General features: G+C 44.8%; 1 pseudogene across 1 annotated transcript; it reads left to right on the top strand.

Annotated features, from left to right (window-relative positions):
- Positions 1-639: 639 nt before the first annotated feature.
- Positions 640-1420, top strand: LOC307001947 (putative nuclease HARBI1; annotated as a pseudogene). The gene has a single exon. The product of its transcript is annotated as a putative nuclease HARBI1 (transcript).
- The last annotated feature ends 19363 nt before the right edge of the window (positions 1421-20783 follow it).

The following is a 20783-nucleotide window of genomic DNA, read 5'->3' as shown; positions in this document are numbered from 1 at the left end:
GCGGATCTGAAGTTTCGCTTTGGTTTGCTGTAGTTTGGTCAGCTTGATTTGTTCCTCTGCCAGGAGTATCTGTGCTTCTGCTCTTTCAGTTTCTTGTTTAAGAAGTGATTCATAGGAATCATCATTTTTATTCGGCAAAGGACGCTTCAAGCCTCTTTTCTGAGCTCCTGTGACTGCTGGCTCTACCAGTGAGGATCCAGGTTGTTCTTCAATAATAGGGCTGAGATCCAGAATGAATGTTTCCTCTGCATTAGGAGGAACTGGCTCACTTTCCTCTACAATTGTAGGCTCACCATCCCCTACAACACCTTGAATCCCATGCAGAGCTTTAGAGTTCTCACCTCCAATAATGTCCAGAACCACATCTGTGTATTCACCTTTCTTGAAGGGTTTGTTGCCTGTTTGGGTGTTTTTTGCCTCAGCAAGGTCCTTCGTTGCTCTGGCCCTCAGATTCTTCCATCTAAATTTCACTTGCTCCAAGGTCCTCTTCTGGCCAGACCCCATTGCATTTACATTCTGGGTGATTTCAAGGCATTGAGGCATAATGGCACTTAACACCCTCCAGCAGTGCATGGGTTTCTGCAACAGTGAAATTAGGTCCTTTTGAGTCCATCGTTTCACCGCTTCTGTTGTAGTGAACATAGTATTTATAGGCCTTGGGCATGATTGATTTAATTGAACACAAGCCACAGCACGTCAGCCAATTGGTGTGTGGGTATTTGACAGCCATCTTATATTCAGCCTTTCTCAGAGGACTTAGAGAGAGGCACTGACATGGCAGGTATTGTCCATCGCTACCACCGTGTTGGTGGAAGAGGATACCGTCAAAGGGTGTATGTTGAGCGTGCACAACCACTGGAGCAATACACCACTGAAGAACTGTATGCTCGCTTTCGGGAATGCTGATATTAAGTACATTGCAGACCTTGTCAGGCCAAAACTTCAACGGAGAACCCGAAGGAGTCACAGTCTGTCTGTGGAAGAACAGGTCCTCATTGGTCCACGCTTCTATGCATCTGGGACTTTCTACCAAGTTGTTGGTGACAATATAGGAGTGGACAAATCAACTGTGAGTGATGTACTGAAAGCTGTGTCAATTGCATTGGCCAGCCTGGTCAATCAGTTTGTTTCACTTCCAAAGGATGTCCAGATTGCCCAGACCAAGCACAAGTTTTTTCTTTTGGAGAATATGCCCAATACTATTGGGGTTATTGACTGCACTCATGTGCATATCCAAGCACCTCAAGAGAGGGATTGGGAGTACATCAACCGAAAGGGGAGGCGCAGCATCAACATCCAACTTGTGGGCGATGCTGACCTCATCATCACAAATTGTGTCGTGAAGTGGCCTGGGTCTGTTCATGACGCTTTGCATGCCTTAACTACTTGCGAGTGGAACCACAGGGAGCATGCAACATAATACTTACGTGTATCGTCCTGCACAACATCGCTACCAGGCGCAATGTCCCTCTCTGTGATAATGTTTATGATGCACCTGAGCCTGTTGAAGAACCAGACCAACCTCTGGTGGTCTGTCAGAATCAGGGACTGACTGGACGTATAGTAAGGGATGCAATTGTTAGACATTATTTTTGACAGGCTCATCTCTGATGATTGTTTCTTTGAAATTAATATACGGTGATGAATGACCGAAAAATTTATATATTATTTTTGTTTATTGAAATCTGTTTGGGGGATTATTTCATGGGGACAAGATCATTTTTATTTTATTTTTACTTTACTATACTGAATAGCTTAATTGTTAGCCTATGTCTACTTTATCACTGCTACAACGGTTACACAAGTCAAGTGCAAAATATGAATAAAAGTATATATACTAAATGATACAAATGTATTATTTGACCAATTTTTTAGTTTTACTACATTTTCTTCCTGAAATCCACCTTGAAATCCTACCCCCTGTTGGGATCAGGATAATCCTGTTTTTTTTGGATCAAAGTTATCCAAATCCCACTGACAAGTTTTGAACAACACAAACTGAAGGTTTGATCCAGATTAAAAATAGGATTGGATTCCCTGATCTAATCTGATTTCAGATCCATTCTTTCCCTTTTGAACAACCCATTTTCAAGATTTGATCCAATCCGATAACCAAAATCCGATCAGCTTACCTTTGAACAACTGGCCCCAGGAGATTACAATTTTTTGCTAAGGAGGTGTTTGTTTAGTCTCTTCTTGAAGGCCTGAACATTCTTTGAGGTGATTTCACCTACTACAGTACAGGGGAGGCAGTTCCAAGTTGTTACAGCGAATGAAGAAAGCTCCTCCCCAAGCATTTGGTGTTGGACTTGGGGAGTTTTAAGGCGTGACTTGGTCGTGCTCTTCGAGTGGTTCGGCAAAGGAGATCAGGTGGGGGTAGCAAAGCTTTGAGATCCTCTGGACAGTTTTCAGTGTGCATTTTGAAAAGCACAGTTGTTGCTGCAACAATTCTACGATGGCTGAGCTGGCTGACTGCATATTTCCTTAGGGCAGTGTCCTCATCCTCCCCAATGATTTTCAGTGCCTTTTTCTGGATGTTGTCAAGCTGCCCGAGGGTAGTCTGTGATGCGTTCATCCAGGCAAGGCATGAGTACTCCATGGTGCTCCTGACTTGTGCCTTGTAGACATTGGCCCTACCTTTGGCATCAAGCTTGTTGGCCAACCTGCGCAGAGCTCCAAGACGCTGTCCAGCACGCTTGCAGATGTTTGACAGGTGATTAGTCCATAGCAACTTCTTATCGATACATAGTCCCAGAATATTCAACTGCTCGGAAAGGTCAATTTTGGTTCCCCAAAGAGAAGGTCCGGGCATGATGGAGGCCTCTTTCTCGACAGAACCATAGCCTTGCATTTGCTAGGCTCGAACGTGACCTTCCAGGTGTCAGACCACCTGCGAATATTCTCCAGGTCTTTATTTAGGGATGCTGCCACATTGGGACCATTAAGTGTCGTTACTGGGGCGTAAATGGTGGAATCGTCCGCATATAGAAAAATGCTATTATCGCACTGTTCTACAACATCGTCTATGAAGATGGTGAATAATAGCGGGCCGAGAATGGATCCCTGGGGCACCGAGGCGTTGATAGGTTGTGGTGATGAGGACTGACCAGAGAGCACGACCTGGATGGACCTTCCTTCCAGGTAATTCTGTAGCCACGAATGTAATGGCCCAGTTATGCCTTTAGCAGAAAGCTTATCCAGAAGGCCGTTATGCCAAACCTGGTCGAACGCTCTTTTGATGTCTAGTGCAACAATATACACCTCACCTCCTTTGTCTAAGATGTTGTTCCACATCTGCGACAAAACTGTAAGGAGGTCTGCTGTGCAGTGGTTCGGTTTAAATCCATACTGTTTGTTAGAAATTAATTTATGACGGAAGATGTAGCCCTGGAGCTGTTTATGAACTAAGGATTCCATCACTTTGCTAAGGACTGATAGGAGGGATATAGGACGATAATTTGTAGGGTCTGATTTTGAGTCTCTTTTATGTACTGGTATCACTCTGGCATTTTTCCATTGTTTGGGGAACACGCCATGTGAGAAGAGAATTTGAAAGAGACGACTGAGGGGGCTGGCCAATTCAGCTGCACATTCTTTAAGGACTTTTGTTGGTATTTCATCCGGTCCCGTTGCCTTTGCTGGGTCAAGGTTGCGAAGAATGTTCCTAATGTCTTTGGGTTTAAAATGCACATAGGCAAAAGAGGATGTTGGTTGCTGGTACTGAGGCAGCGATTGCGCAGATGCATCAATCAAAGTACACTTCTCTGCAAAGGTTTGGCAGAATATGTTAGCCTTTGCACTGGCACTGATGTGGGTGGTACCCCGGTGTTCAATGACAGGGATGTCTGTGAAACCACTTCTGCCTGGAAGTGAATTTACTATGCCCCACCATTTTTTGAGCTTAGTGAGTTATCTGCAAGATCATCCCTCAATTTGGTGTAATACTCCCTTTTTGCCCTCTTTTCAGCTTGATTGAAAGCTGCTCTTGCCTTGAGGAACTTCCATTTCATAGCCGGGTCATCGGAGGTCCGTATGTTGTGATAAAGCTTTATTTTTCTCATAGCTAATCTTCTGCACTCTGCGTTGAATCAGGCTTTATCCCCGGGCTTTTTGGTGATGGTCTTGTTGGGAATATATAATGCCATGGCATCCCGCAGTATGGATCTTCATCCTTGAGAATACTGGGCCAGTTAATGTTAGTAAGGTAACCTCTCATTTCCCAGAACTAGAGCCTTATCATATATCCATATTGTTCTCTTGTATGGCTTATCTCTGAAGACTGGGATTTTTAGCTGTATTAGAACAGGGTTGTGGTCAGAGGATCCCAGTTGTGCTAAGGTGGTAGTGGTTGCTGGTGTGTCTGAGAGAACTAGATCTAGAATATTTCCTCCTCTAGTTGGTTCCATGACAATCTGATCTAGTCCCAGACAGTTGGCGAGTTGTAAGGCTCGCCGTCCAGCAGTGTCTGTTTTATTACTGCCCAGCCACTCGTGGTGGTGTACATTAAAGTTGCCTATGAGCATTACAGACTGTGCTCTATATTCGTCCATCTCTGAGAATGTGTTCTTGTCAAGGTAGTCCAAGATATCACAGGTGGCACTTGGGGGGCGGTAGATCCTATCAGGAGTGTCCTGGGGGGAGTGTCCTGGGGGGAGCTACAGGGGGAGCTAACCCCTGTGCCCATTGGTACACACCTGAGCAGTGCGGCAGGAATCAGTGCATACTTGGCCTGATCTGAAAGCATCATGCCTAAGCAGAGGACTCATAACGGATCGGGCCCCAAAAGAAAAGGAGCCACTTGGCCAGGGACGGGGTGATCGCACTATTAGTGATCCCTACTACCCCCTTTTGGTTAAAATTGCTTTTTAAAATTTACAAAATACACACACACACACAGGCCTATATATATATATTAGGGGTGGAGCCGAATACGGTATTCGGAAAGACACAAATAACGTGTTTTTTACAAATACTTATTCCGAACAAATACTTTAAAAAATATTTGTATTCGGGAACAAGAAAAACTTTATATAAAAAAGCTGCGTTTCCTCGTGAGACCGAGTGAGTGAGTGAGTGAGTGAGTGACGGACGCAGGCTGCTCCACACAGCAACAGAGAGCGCTCGGCTGAGCGAAAAAACACTTAACTCCATCACTATTTTTGTTTAATAGATTTTTGTACCTTAACTGGGTTCCTGAGGCGGTTTATAACTTTCGGGAAGCGGAGTTTGATCGGGAGATTATTCTATTACGCTGCATTTTTGACGTCTGCAGTCGGGTGCTCTCATGTTTGCTCTGTTTAGCTGTTTAGCGCGGTAATTTAGACAATAGGCTGTTGACAGAGTAACGTTAACGTTCGGTTAAAAAGGTTAAAAATGCTTGTGTAGTTGTGTCGAATTGTATGCACGTGTGGGAGTTATATGGTACGTTTAAGTTACTCTGTCTTTTGCAGACAGCAAGATGTAGGCTGTAGGCTTCATAATGTTCACAATGGTATTTTATTAGTTGTTGGTTTAACCACGGCTGTGTTATTTTCTTTTCAATGACGTTCCTTGTTTCATTACTGGATTTATGGAAAAACATCAACCAATATTGCATATCCATAATTATTATAATGGATATAATTAAAGAATACTTACTCTATAACGTAAATTAGAAGTGTAACGCAAAAAAAAAAGGATTGTTACGCCTATTTTGAATTTTACTCGAATACAAATACAAATACTTTTCCCCCCTCAACAAATACAAATACAGATACAAATATCGGCTGCTTTGCACACCCCTAATATATATATATATATATATATATATATATATATATATATATATATATATATATATATATATATATATATATATATACAGTCCCCTCCAAAAGTATTGGAACAGTGAGGCCAATTCATTTATTTGTTCTGCAGACTGAAACCATTTGGGTTAGACATCAAAAAATGAATATGAGACAAGACATCAACATTTCAGCTTTTATTTCCAGGTATTTACATCTGGATCTGATACACAACTTAGAAGATATAACCTTTTGTTTAAACCCACCCATTGCTCATGCGACCAAAAGTATTGGAACAGATTAACTTAAAATAGATTAAAGTGAATAAGACTTAATATTTAGTTGCAAATCTTTTGCTTGCAATAACTGCATAAAGCCTGTGACCCATTGACATCACCATACTTTTGCAATCTTCTTTTGTAATACTTTTCCAAGCTTCTTTCAAGTTGTTGTTTGTTTTGGGGGGTTACTACCTTTAGTCTCTTTTTTAGCTGGTAAAATGCATGCTCTATAGGGTTTAAGTCTGAAGATTGACTGGGCCAGTCTAAAACCTTCCACTTCTTGCCCTTGATGAACTCCTTTGTTGTTTTGGCACTTTGTTTGTTTGTTTGTATACTTTATTGTCCTTTTTCAGGAAATTTGTCTTGGACTCAAAGCTGCATTTATACACAAATACATACATACAACATTTGCACACACAAACCAATAAATAAAAAGCTAAAATCTATATGAGCATTACCAGACTACATTACTACATCTTGCTATTTAACATATTAATAGATACAGGAATAAATGACTTTTTGTAATGGTTGCTCTTACATAATGGGACTCTATACCGTCTTCCTGATGGTAGCATCTGATACATTGAAAATAAAACATGGCTTGAATCACTCACTATTGTCTGTGCATTTTTTTTTAAATCAGCGATTCGTAAATTTTTTTACGAAGTGATGAGTACTCCCTTACACCCATAACTTTCATTGCAATTTTCACAAGACGAGCAAGCTGTGATTTTAATTGGACCGTAAGATTGCCATACCAAGTTTGTGCCATACAGTTTCTTCCAAACTGTCTAAGGAACGCCTGGTGGGCCATTGTCCGGTCATCATGGTTCAAGTCAATGGCCAGAAGGTACCGTGTCTGTTGGACACGGGGTCGCAAGTCACTCTGTTCGCGGAGAGCCTAGTCCAGGAACTATTCGGCACCCAGGGCCGGCCGACGACCGAAACCCCCTGGTTAACTCTGCGAGGGGCCAATGGTCTCGACATCCCGTACGTGGGATACGTAGTGACAGACCTAGACATTCATGGCATGGCTGTACCCCAGAAGGGAGTGGTGGTGGTCCGCGACGCATGCCTGGGGTCTCATCGCGCCCTGCTGGGCATGAATGTCATTTCCGAATGCTGGGAGGGGCTGTTCCAGAGTGGGCCGACCCGAGCAACTGCGACACCTGAGGGCAGAGAATGGGATCGCATTAGGGATGACTGTCGTCGAGTTTGCCTGACTGAACAGCAGGGGGACCGGGAGAGCACTGGAAGGGTGGCTTGTCGCTATGCGTTGTCCATCCCGGCTCGAAGCGAGGCGATGGTCTGGGTCCGGGTGCCCCCTTGACTTTACCACCCGGAAGAGTGGGTGCTGGTGGAACCGCACAACGACGGTCCTAAGGTGGAGGTGGCCAGAGGACTGGCATCCGCCCAAGGCGGCCGAGTCCGGGTGAGAGTCCGGAACACGAATCCTTTCCCGATCCAACTGCATCGTCACCAGTGCCTAGCCCGAGTTACCTCAGTGGAACCCCAGCAAGTGCAAGAGCCAGGAGGAGTTAAGTTCAGTCAAGTGGGCCCGACCGTAGTGGAGGTTGCGTTGGCGCAGATGGGCACGCACAGAAGAGAGGCTGGAGAAGGACTGCCGGCCCACCTCGGAGGTGAGTCCCTGCGGGGAGAAGGGTTGGAGGAGGATCAAACAAGACGGCTCAAGGCTTTTCTATCAAAATGGCCACAGTTGTTCTCCACCCATGACGAGGACTACGGGTGTACTAACATCGTTCGACATCAAATTCACACTGGAGAAGCCACGCCTAGTAGAGAGCGCTACCGACCGGTACCCCCAACATTATATTCCGAGGTTCGGGCTCTTCTGCAAGGAATGCTGGATAGAGGGATCATCCGCGAGAGCAGTAGCCCTTGGGCGGGATTGTTCTGGTGAGGAAGAAAACAGGCGCATGGAGATTCTGTGTGGATTATCAGAGGTTGAACCGAGTGACGAAGCGGGATGCTTTTCCATTGCCTCGAGTCGAGGATTCCCTCACAAGTCTCACACAGGCGGCCTGGTATTCCACACTAGACTTGGCGAGCGGATACTGGCAGGTACAGTTGGACGAGCGGGACCGGGAGAAGACTTCACGACTCCCTTTGGGTTATATGAGTGGGACCGGATGCCGTTCGGCCTCTGCAACGCCCCTGCCACGTTCCAAAGGCTAATGCAGCGCTGTCTGGGTGGCCAGCTGATGGATACCATTCTTGTGTACCTGTATGACGTGATTATCTATTCCCCTGACTTTGAGTCTCACCTTCAGCACCTTGAGCAGGTGTTCCGCTCTCTCGAGAAATACGGGCTGAAGCTCCAACCGGATAAATGCCAACTTTTCCGGAAGGAGGTAAAGTTCCTGGGCCATATCGTGAGCGCTGCAGGAATCGCTGTGGACCCAGAGAAGGTGACGGCTGTACAGGGGTGGACTGCCCCGAAGACCGTGCGCCAGGTTCGATCCTTCCTCGGCTTTGTAGGGTACTACAGGCGATTTATTAAAGATTTCTTTGAAGATCGCCAAACCCATGAACCAGCTGCTGGGTGGAACGGGTGTCCACGGGACACACCAGGGGCCGAGGGTCCCCAGCGATTCAGTGGGATCCAGCATGTGAGACCGCCTTTCAGAGGCTCAAGCAGGAGTTGTTACAAGCACCCATTCTGGCATACGCTGACTTCACCCGGCCCTTTATCCTCTACACTGACGCCAGCCACTTGGGCTTGGGGGCTGTCTTAGCTCAGAAACAACAGGAGGAAGAAAGAGTTATTGCCTATGCTAGCCGGAGTCTACACCCCGCGGAGAGGGACGATGCCAACTATAGCTCCTTCAAGCTTGAGTTACTGGCCATGAAGTGGGCGCTCAGCGAGAAGTTCAAAGACTACCTATGGGGAGCAAAGGTAACCATGGTGACTGACAACAATCCACTGGTACACCTGCAAACCGCCAAGCTGGGGGCGGTGGAACAGAGGTGGGTGGCACAATTGGCCAACTTCGATTATCAGCTTCAGTACTGGCCAGGAAGGGAACATACCAACGCTGACGTGCTGTTTAGGTGGCCCGAAGGAGGGCCGGAGGATCCGAGACTCATGCTTGAGGTGGACCGCGACGAGAACAAGAACAAGAGGTTGTATGACCGTACGGCTCGAAGTGCACCGCTACTGCCTGGCGAAAGAGTTCTTGTGCGAGATAACCGGCGACAAGGAAAGGGCAAACTCAGTGATGGGTGGGAGCCCCAGCCGTATGTGGTCCAACGACAGCCGCATCTCGATCAGCCGGTGTACGCCATCCGTCCCGAAGGGAGAGAAGGTCCAGAGCGGGTGCTCCACCGAAACCTGATGCGCCCTTGTCCAAATTACCCCAAACCAGCTGTAGAGAGACCTCCGACTGAACCAGCGTGGATGCCTCCCTTGGTGGGATGGGCTGTGGTCCCTCGGAGGCTGGACATAGGGCCAAGCCCAGAGGAACCTAACTCCCCGCCAAGACGATCCTAACGGGAGAACCGGGGGCAGCCCCCAGCCAGGTATGGAGACTGGGTGTCCGGATCCCGTTCTAGGGACTAGGGACTTGTGAATGCAGTTTTATTTAGGAATTTCCAGTGAAACATCCGTTTCTATGCACTGCGAATCTGTTGCCATAGCAGCGAGGCTAATTGCTTGAGTGACAGCAGGTGTGGGGTAATTACAGGGAACGCTGTGAGAGGGACACATATTCAGATGGGGCTTTAAAAACAAAGAGGAAGCAGACTGAAGTGTGGTTCTCCTCCCGTGAGATACTGTGTTTGTCGGCGGGTTGTTCTTTTTATTGAGAATGGCTGTGGAGCGGGCGAAGATCGAAGCGGAGAAGTAGAACGAAGAGAGTGAATGATTTGTCAGCGAAACGTCAGCAGTGGGAAGGACGCAAAGTGATGAGTATTGGATCCGTTGTTTATATGCACTAACACTGAAGTGGTGTTGAGAGTTTGGAAAGTGTGTGGCACGAGTGAACTATTACACCGAGTGAATTGTTGATCTGTCTCCAACTTCTGTCCTCTCCTTGCCGAATGTGACAATAGCTGCACCTGTCTTCTGCTTTCCCCGGAGCGAAGTCGAGCCCTGGCAAAAGACGAGATCTGATCTGGTGGGAGAAAGACCGGTGGGTGAGTGCTGGCCCGAATGCACGGTGTACGAGTGGAGATGCAGTGCCTGAAGTGACGATTCACACGGTTTGTGCTGTGAAGTGAAATTGTTGTGTGGAGAAGTAATAGTAGTCTGCCGTGCACTCTCCCCCTACAGTCTTCCACCCGCTGTCTTTAAGGAAGGGTTTTGATACAGCATGTGCCCAACTTCCTGCTTCGAGGCGATCCGGCTTCGTTAATGCTGAATGCTTCATATACCGTTGAACTGTTGAAACCTTGCTGTATTGTTCCAGTGCACAGCCAAGTGAAGCGTTTCGCTCAAAGTGTCCTCCCCGCCTGGTGGTCTCCACACGCCCCTATTGGAAGCCTCGGCCCTGTCCAGAAAAAGAGAAGGTATTTCAGCTGAATGTTTCATTTACTGTCGAACGGTTAAACCTTGCTGTATCGTTCCAGTGACTCGCTGGCCCCCATACCTGAGTACTTACCTCTGGAGTAACACCAGTGACTCGCTTCGCCCCCGCATCTGCATACCTACCTGGTTCCAGCCCGAATGGGATTCGTATGACCACGACCCCCTCTTGAGTCCTGTAAAGAGTACTTACCTAGTGACCTACCTGGACGGCGCGAGTATTCCCCCTGATCCTCCTTCAACGAGCCGCCGGCCCGCCACGATTGTTCCTCCCCCCCCTGTCTCAGGAGGCCCAGAGACTATTGAACCGCCCTGGTGGCAAGAAGAAGATTTTAGTTAGGACTTTTCCAATTTAAAATTTTAACTTAATAAAGAAACCTGTTATTTTTTACTTCCTTGTCTGTCTGGTCCTTGACACGTTCCTCGAGGTGGTTCCCGGTTTTCAGGGGTGGGTGCAGTCTGGCTTGGCCCGCCCCGACCTGTGACATTTGCATCCCATAATTCAAAAGACTACCTAAAACAGCATAATAAAATAATTGCATAATTCTCTGATTTACACCAAACAGCCTAAGTCTTCTTAAAAAATACAGTCGTTTTTGGAATTTTGAACAAAGATAATCAATGTGGGCTTTCCAAGTAAATGAACGATCAATGATCACACCTAGATACTTATAGGTATCCACCTGCTCAACGATATTATCATAGATGATAACTGGGCTATAATCACCTAATCTTTTTGGATCTATTATCATTTCCTTCGTTTTTGATACATTTACGATAAGGTGATTTACATTGCACCACCGCACAAAATTCTCACTGATACGCTAATATATCTTGATCTTTCTCTAGGAGACTCAATATCACTGTGTCATCAGAGTATTTAATAATATAGTTGTTCTTATTTATACTAAAACAGTCATTTGTATAAAGAGTAAACAGAAAGGGCGAACATACGCAAACTTGAGGCGCACCAATACTAATAGATTTAACATCAGAGAGTGTATTATTTACTTTTACATATTGGGCCCTATCTTGCACCCAGCGCAATTGACTTTGTACACCGACGCATGTATCATTCCTATTTTGCAGGAATGATACATTTGCAGGGGCGGTTCAGCGCAAAGAGGAGCGTGTTCCGGCGCAAAACTTCCCTGGTGCTATTTTCCAGTTTTAGAAAACAATTGCGCCATTGACCAGGAAAAAAACAGTCTAAAGACAGTGGCGCGTTGCGCGTTAGTGATATGGTATTTTAAGGGCGCGTGCTTGGCCATAATGTAGTGTGTTAACGCGCATCCACTTTGATTCTCTAATATAAACAGAAGCAGCAGTTTTCATTTTTGCAAATCATACATTATTACAAGGAAAAATATTAACACACGAGGGAAATCATTGTTGTGTCCGTGAAGATGTGAAAAAGATCTATCTAGATTAAAAAAAAAAAAATCTAGATTAGGCTACACATTTACCCAAATTATACGCCTGTTTAACAGAAGCTAATTTGGGTGGGTTTCTCCCATCATCCCCAAAGTCACTTCTCTGTGTTTTACGGCCCTGACGAGAACGTCGGTCTCCTCGGCTGTGAACCGCTCCTGGCGTGCGCTGGCAAATCCGCCGTTATAATAGCAATCCGCCATGGAACAAGCGCGCCGGCTCCTAAAAGGAATGTGAGAGGACGCTCTGATTGGTTTATTTCACGTTACGCCCAAACCACACCTATGAATAATGAAGCGACTTCAGACCAACCCCTTTTAGATTTGCGCCAGGCGCAAGAGTCGTTTATCCCGCCGGGAAAATAGCAACAGCGCCGGGATCCGCCCACAAAGTTACTTGCGCTTTGCGCTTTGACACTTGCGTTTCAGATCGTTAAAATAGGGCCCATTGTGTACGATTGGTTAAGAAAGAGAAGAGCCACTTAATGATAAAAGGGTTTACATTGCTTTTTACAAGCTTACCCAGGAGTAACTGCGGCTGAAGCGTATTAAAAGCGGAGCTAAAATCTACAAAGAGCAGTCGTGCATAAGCATTAGATGTTAGATGTTGAAGAGTCAAATGAGTGATAGTGTTAACAGCATCAACAGTCCCTCTTCCCACCACATAGGCTAATTGAAATGGATCCAATAATTGAGCGTCAGCATCAGTTCTGGCAGGCCAGGTAGTCAAGACGCTGCTAATGATTTTCTTACAACACCGTCCCGTCAGCTGAGCTGCATTAGCTGGTTAACTCCCCTCGCTGCTTAATGGCCAAGCTCAAACAAGGCGCCCTATTTAAAGCTCATTCAGCTTGCTCATTCATGCTTGCTGCTCACTTATGCTGCCCGCCACCTCCCCAGCTCCTCCTTATGCATAACATGACAATTGCTGACGTCATGTTGCCTTGCTCTGTTCACAGGGGGATATTTCAACTCTCACAGTCCTAAACTGTGAGCGTTCCCTAATGCTGCTGCTGCTGCTGTCCTCTGACTCTCTGCTATTTCATGGTGCTCATGAAAGGTCAGAGGACTCCCTGAACAGAGCCATACCGCCAAATTTCAATTCAGGAACATCAACCTGTTTGCAATCTATTCAATAAAAATTCTAAATTATTTTTATTGTTGTGTGTGTTCTTGACTTAATGGACCTGACAGAAATGAATTTACACTACATTTCAGTCTCGACATCACATACCTCTCCAGACATTTCATAATTACAGAAGTTATAGCAATTGGTCTAAAATCATTATTATCAACAGCACCTGTTTTTTTAGGAACAGGAGTAATAATTTTTTAATTTTTTTATTTAACCCTTATTTAACCAGGGAAATCCTTTGAGAACAAGTCTCTTTTGCGAAGGAGCCCTGGCCAAGAAAGCCAAAAAGTCCTAGGGTTATTTAGATTGTCTGTAGTAGCCGCTAGATAATATTCAGATTTGGCATGTCGGACAGCTGCTGTGAACTGGTTTCGTAGTCGTCTGAAATGAATCCTATCGCCCTCCACCCCTGATTTCCTAGCCTTTGCCCAAGCCACATCCCTCTCATGAAGAAGTTTGCTAAGCTCTGTCGAAAACCAAGGGTTGTCTCGTCCCTTGACTCTAAACTTACGCAATGGAGCATGTTTATTAATAAGTTGCAAAAATCCATCATGAAAGTATTTCCAGGCTATTTCAACATCATCAATAAGCCTAATGCTGTCCCAATTAAAATAAAATAAGTCATGTGTAAAGCCTTGTAAGGAGAAATGTTTCATATCACGTTTTTCAATGCATCGAGGCCTGGATTTTGGAATTTTTGCATTTCTAACTGCAGCAATCGTGCAATGATCACTGATGTCATTAGCAAACACACCAATTTCAGAAAATTTATGGGGAGCATTTGTCAATAGCAAGTCAATTAGAGTAGATTTCTCTGGGTGTTTTGGATTTTGGGCGAGTAGGAGACTCAATTAATTGTGTAAGATTTAATTCACTGCAAAGACCCTTCAATCCGTCTGAAGCAGGTTTGAACCAGTCCCAGTTCATATCGCCTGCTAGGACAATCTCACTGTCCTGCAGCTGTGATAAAAGCTGTGACAGCGTCTGAAGGGTGTCAGCTACTGCAGAGGGTGGTCTGTAGCTTCCAACAACAGTGACAGTTATGCCTTTGTACACCTCAACATTTAGGGCCAGAAATTCAAGTTGTTTACTCACAGATATGGACAAAACTACATTGGCAATGAACTTGCTCTTTACATATATAGCCACGCCCCCAGCCTTACGAGGTCGTCAGTTCTAAAAACATTGTATCCACTGACAGCAATGTCTTTGTCTGTGACTAATTTAGAGAGCCATGTTTCTGAAAGAATTATAATATCTGCATCGGTGGATTTTGCCCAAATACGTAAAGAATCAATTTTAGGGAGCATACTTCGCATATTCAAATGAATGATACCCAAACCAGACCTGTTTTTAAAATCAGCCGGAGTATTGCAGATCTTAGAGTCAATATTAGCTGGGCCAGGATTTGGCTGCACATCACCACAGATAATTAACAACATAATAATCAAGCATCTCTGTTTCATAGTTGCACCAAGGCTCACAGCATTTTTAGTATGTAATGAGTTAAAAAACAACATAAGATCATTGTCAGATAAAACAGTGAAGCTTTTCAGAACAGCAAGGCACAATGAACGGAGAAGGGGTTCAGAAGAGACACTATAGAGAGGCTGTAGCAGGTAGCTCTGGCCTGGAGCAAGTCATACTGGGAACAAATGAGGGACCCCAAGCCTTCACTAGAGAGGTTTCATCAGAGACATTCATATGCCCGTGTCCCCAGAGCAAGACAAAACTCAGCAGAAAAAGTGTCATTTTCGGCACTGTAGAGTTGCAACTTAAATTGGAGTGCAGATGACTTGGCAGATGATAATAGTCTTTTTCCATAACAAAGGAACCATATGACTGTCTAACGATTGCTGGAAAATTGGACACCAAGCTGGAGTTAATTCTTCTGCACACTCTCGTAGAAGATAAGCTGAGATACCATCTGGCCCAGTTGATTTCTTAGTGCAAGTTTTCCAAAAAAGAGAAGTAACTTCTTGAGGGTCCACAAGTAATCTAACATCCATTGCACATTCAATATTTAGTAAAAACTCACATTCCTTAACAGGATCATTTTTATCAAACCGAATAAAAAAGTCATTCAACTCATTTGCTTTCTTAAAATCGTCAGTGGTAATGAAACGTTGTTTTTTAGAATCCATGTTAGAGATAGTTCTCAGTGAATTCCACAGTTTTTTATTGTTCATAGATGCAATGTTTTGTTCAATGTAGTCCTTTTTTCGCTTCCTAGATTCCCATAATAATTTATTCAGTTCTTTTTGGATGACTTTTAACTCAACCCGGTCCTTTTTCAGAAAAGCTACTTTTTTCCTATTGATGCAGGCTTTCACTTCTTTTGTTATGTGAGACTTATTATTAGGGAACACCATTATCTCCTTTTTGGGGAGTATTGTATCCACACAGAAGCGAATATAGTCCGTAGTCGTCTCCGTAACTGCATTCAGATCTGTGTCGTGAAATACTGACCAGTTCGTACTTAGAAAACATCCTTTTAATGCCTCTAAATTTCCTTCGTCCCATATTGTTACTGTCTTAACCAGTGGTTTGTTCTTTTTTAAAACAGTTTTGTATGTCGGTATTAAATAAACTATGTTATGGTCAGACGTGGATAAAGGGGGTTTAGTTTTTGCCTTATAGGCATCCTTAATGTTGCCATAACATTTATCCAAAACGTTATTGTTCCTGGTCGCAGATTTAACATATTGGAAGAAGCCTGGTAAAAATGGCTCAAGTTTACAATGATTAAAATCGCTAAAAACATAAAATCGTGTCTTGGGTCATTATCTTGTTGCATGATGAAGGATCTCCCAATCAGTTTGGTTGAATCTTTCTATTTTGCTGCTGCCATCATGTGTTCCATCATCAATAAAGATTAATGAGCCCGTCCCAGAAGAAGCCATGCAAGCCCAAGCCATGACATTACCTCCTCCACCGTGTTTCACAGATGAGCTCGAAGCCTCTGTACTTTTGTTCATGAAGTCTTCTGTGAACAGTAGATTGAGATACCTTCACTCCTGCCCTCTGGAGGTTGTTGCTGATGTTATTAACAGTTGTTTTAGGGTCTTTCTTTACAGCTCTCACAATCATTCTGTCGTCAACTGCTGATGTTTTCCTTGGTCAGGTACTTAGTACACCAGTGGTTTCTTTCTTCCTCAGGACATTCCAAATGGTTGTACTGGCTATAGCCAATGTTTGTGCAATGGCTCTGATTGATTTTCCATTTTCTCTCAGCTTCACAATTGCTTGTTTTTCGCCCATAGACAGCTCTCTGGTTTTCATGTTGGTTACACGTCTAATTATAAATGTTGTCTGCACAGGCACAACCCAAATCTGAAACTGAGCGCAGACATTCAGTGCTATTTATTGTTTGAATAATCAATGTAACAGGACACACCAGGGCAACAAAACACACCTGTCAGTCACATTTTCCAATACTTTTGGTCGCATGAGCAATGGGTGGGTTTAAACAAAAGGTTATATCTTCTAAGTTGTGTATCAGATCCAGATGTAAATACCTGGAAATAAAAGCTGAAATGTTGATGTCTTGTCTCATATTTATTTTTTGATGTCTAACCCAAATGGTTTCAGTCTACAGAACAAATAAATTAATTGGCCTCACTGTTCCAATACTTTTGGAGGGGACTGTATATATATATATATATAATGAACACCAGGTTTGTTGTGCCTTGTAGGCATATACGTGCAGGGCTGAATAAAATAATAATAACAATAGTATAGCAGGCATCGTTAAAAAGGAACACTTCAGTAACACTACACTAGAGAAAAATATATTTATTATCATGTTACTTCAAATGTTTACATCGATATGACGTTATGAAATGAGATTGGAGTAAAAACATGAAGTCTATGTTTGGTGCGTTTTGCGGATTGGGACAAATTTTTCTGTCCGAGCCCGGCCCGCGTCCGATAGGCATAAAGATATTTATGTCTGAGACCGACAGTTGTGGACACTGCCACACCGGCTGCGCTCTCCTCTAACTTCACTTTCTCACACACCCCTTTCCTGACTGGAAGGGGTGGAGGTACTGGTCTGCTCATCTCAAACGATTGGAAATTTAATCATTTTTTAAATTTAATTCCTCCTCACTCTCAACCTGCCCCAGAACACAACACGCACTCCTCCACAGGTCTCCTTTCGGCGTAACCTACGCTCACTCTCACCCTCTCGTCTATCCTCTTTGGTCTCGTCCACACTTCCTCCACCAGACCAGCTCTCAGCACTAGATACTGACAGTGCAACTGATACTCTTTTCTCCACTCTAACATCCTGCTTGGACAACTTCTGCCCCCTTTCCTCCAGGCCAGCCCGTGGCACTCCCTCTGTCCCCTGTTCTCCGTGAACATCGTGCTAAACTCAGGGGTGCAGAGAGGAAGTGGCGCAAATCCAAAGATCATTATGACCTTGATCTTTATCAATCCCTCCTCTCTTCCTTCTCTGCTAACATATCTACTGCTAAAATGACTTACTATCACAACAAAATTAACAATTCTTCTGACTCTCGCATGCTTTTCAAAACCTTCTCCTCCCTTCTTAACCCTCCTCCTCCTCCTTCATCAACCCAAACAGCTGACGACTTTGCCACATTCTTCATAAACAAAACTAACACCATCAGCGGCCAATTTACCAATCCACAAATTAACACACACAGTTTACCAGCTAACACACACATTCTACCCTCTTTCTCCTTGCTTTCAGAGACCGAAGTCTCCAAACTCCTCCTTTCCAATCGCCCTACTACCTGTCCGCTTGATCCTATTCCCACTAACCTACTTCAAGCTATTTCTTCCTCTGTTATACCCACACTCACACACATCATAAACACATCTCTTCACACTGGTACATTTCCCACAGCATTCAAGCAGGCTCGGGTAACCCCGCTGCTTAAGAAACCCACTCTAAATCCAGCACATCTAGAGAATTACAGACCGGTATCCCTTCTTCTCTTCGTCGCAGAAACATTTGAACGAGTTGTTTTCAACCAGATCTCCTCCTTTCTTACGCAGAACAACCTCTTGGACAACAATCAGTCTGGCTTCAAAAGCGGACACTCAACTGAGACTGCTCTGCTCTCAGTAATTGAAGCTCTGAGATTGGCAAGAGCAGCTTCCAAATCCTCAGTTCTTATCTTGCTAGATCTGTCTGCTGCCTTTGACACAGTTAACCACCAGATCCTCCTGTCAATCCTAAAGATGAAGGGCATCTCGGGAACTGCACTCCAGTGGTTCAAGTCTTATCTCTTGGGTAGGTCCTTTAGGGTGTCGTGGAGGGGTGAGGTGTCTAAGACCCAACATCTTGCCACTGGTGTGCCTCAGGGCTCAGTGCTTGGACCACTTCTCTTCTCAATCTACATGACATCACTAGGATCTGTGATTCAGAAACATGGCTTTTCCTACCACTGCTATGCTGATGACACACAACTCTACCTCTCATTCCAACCTGATGATCCGACGGTAGCCGCTCGCATCTCAGCCTGCCTGACAGACATTTCTGGCTGGATGAAGGACCACCACCTTCAACTAAACCTTGCGAAGACAGAGCTACTCGCAATCCCGGCTAACCCAGCACATCATCACAACTTCACCACTGATCCAGAAGCTGCAGCTAGAGTGGTCTTCAACGAGCCGAAGAGAGCACACGTCACTCCTCTCCTCACGAAATTGCACTGATTGCCGGTTGCTGCTCGCATCAAATTCAAGTCACTGACGGTTGCCTACAGAACAACGACTGGCACTGCTTCCTTGTACCTGAACTCATTACTTCAGACTTATGTGCCATCCAGGAACTTGCGCTCTGCAAGCGAGCGGCGTCTTGTGGTGCCATCTCAAAGAGGCACTGGATCTCTCTCTCGGACCTTTACCATCCAGACCTTTACCATGACTGTTCCCTGCTGGAGGAATGATCTGCCTAACTCAGCCAGAGCTGCTGAGTCCGTACCCATTTTTAAGAAACTGCTGAAGACGTATCTTTTTCGGCAGCACTTGATCCAGTAATACTAACACTTTATTCTCTATTCTAACTTTTAAAAAAATAATTGCGTTGGATTGCACTGTGAAGGGTCATAGCACTTACATAATGTTGTCCTACTGCTAGTTTAACTGCTTCTATTGTTTCTCATTTGTAAGTCGCTTTGGATAAAAGCGTCTGCTAAATGAATAAATGTAAATGTAAATGTAATCAGGGGAGCGTGAGCGAGTGGGCAGAGCGTGCAGATCTGGTGGAGCCATGACACTGGCTTTCAGACGGAGCATTTACTACTGATCACAGAGCCGTACTGCACTGACAAGCTGCGCATAAAATAATTGCAGCCTTATCGCGATTAATCGTGCAGCCCTATAGGTAATGTTCATTTTTTCATAACTTGATTCTTATAGATGGAGGAGGATGAAAATAAGAGAGAATGCAAACGAAAGATCACTGATTATTTCCAAGGGTAAGGATTGGTCTGGCCTCACACTCAGGACTCTGCCAATCTTTTTAATCATAATTCCTAATTCTGAGACGGCAGAACTGAGCTCCCTTTGATTCTTGGGGGATTGGTGGTAAAGACAATACAATTTGTCCATGAAACTTCCCATGAAACTTCCCAGAGCATCCCCAACCGCAAGCTCATGTCTATGGTTTAAACAATGCCAGCCGATCAGACATGGGAACTTGCTTTTTTTGCCAGCTAAAGACTCCAGCTTTTCTCCTTAACATAGCAGAGGCTCCATCAGAGAAAAATCCAACCAAACACTCATTGAGAAAGGCATTGTCAAGGCCATGACCTAACAAACTATTCAAAAGAGCCTCAGTAATTCCCTCTGCATTAATGGATTGAAGTTTCACCAAGTCTAAGAAAAATGTAGTTGGTTCAGAATTATTAACGGAGCACCTCAGGTACACAACGAGGCATGATTTTTTGCTTAAAGCAGTTGTAACCCCTACACCCGGGTCCTACTCACCCCGCTCCGTGCGGGTCTCGAACCCGGGTCTCCGGCATGAGAGTCAGGCACTCTAACAAGGAGGCTAAAGACTGCAGCCCCTAGCGTCTGTCGCTAGAGCGCCTATTGAGATCAGAGGAGTGAGGTTTACTCGCACAGCGACTACTAGCTGGCCTCCGTTACACTCACCCCCCTAAACCTCACTCCCATCCGGGTCACGGCACCAATGTGACGGTCTTGCCTGGGCGGTCTGCACAATGAGGAAACAAAACATGGAAATAAGGGATCCAGTTCACAGAGAATAAATCAGTTCCACAGCATGTCTCGTTATCTCTGCTGATAAGTTTAGTCCAATGCTTAAGTAGTCTCAGGAAAGTACAAGGCTCACTAACACATTCACGCTTGTCAGGGTGACAGTGTCTCTGAACGTAAAAGAGCGCTCTACTCACAGCGGTATCCTGTTCTTGTGCGGCTGAAAGTGTGCTCACGTTGAGTGCAGCAGTCTGATCCACATCAAGGGATTGCGGAATGGATTCCACGCCCATGAATTGTCTTACACTACCAGAACAATGTGCGTCCAATACTGCAGCTACATCCTGTGAACTCAAAGCATCTGTAGACATCGGACATCGACTACCCACTACAGCTGCACCAGAAGAATCATCA

This window comes from Phoxinus phoxinus, assembly GCF_949152265.1.
Source record: "Phoxinus phoxinus genome assembly, chromosome: 7".
In the NCBI taxonomy this organism is placed as follows: Eukaryota; Metazoa; Chordata; class Actinopteri; order Cypriniformes; family Leuciscidae; genus Phoxinus; species Phoxinus phoxinus.
The sequence above is the reverse complement of the archived record's forward strand: the minus strand, read 5'-3'. Positions and strand labels throughout refer to the sequence as shown.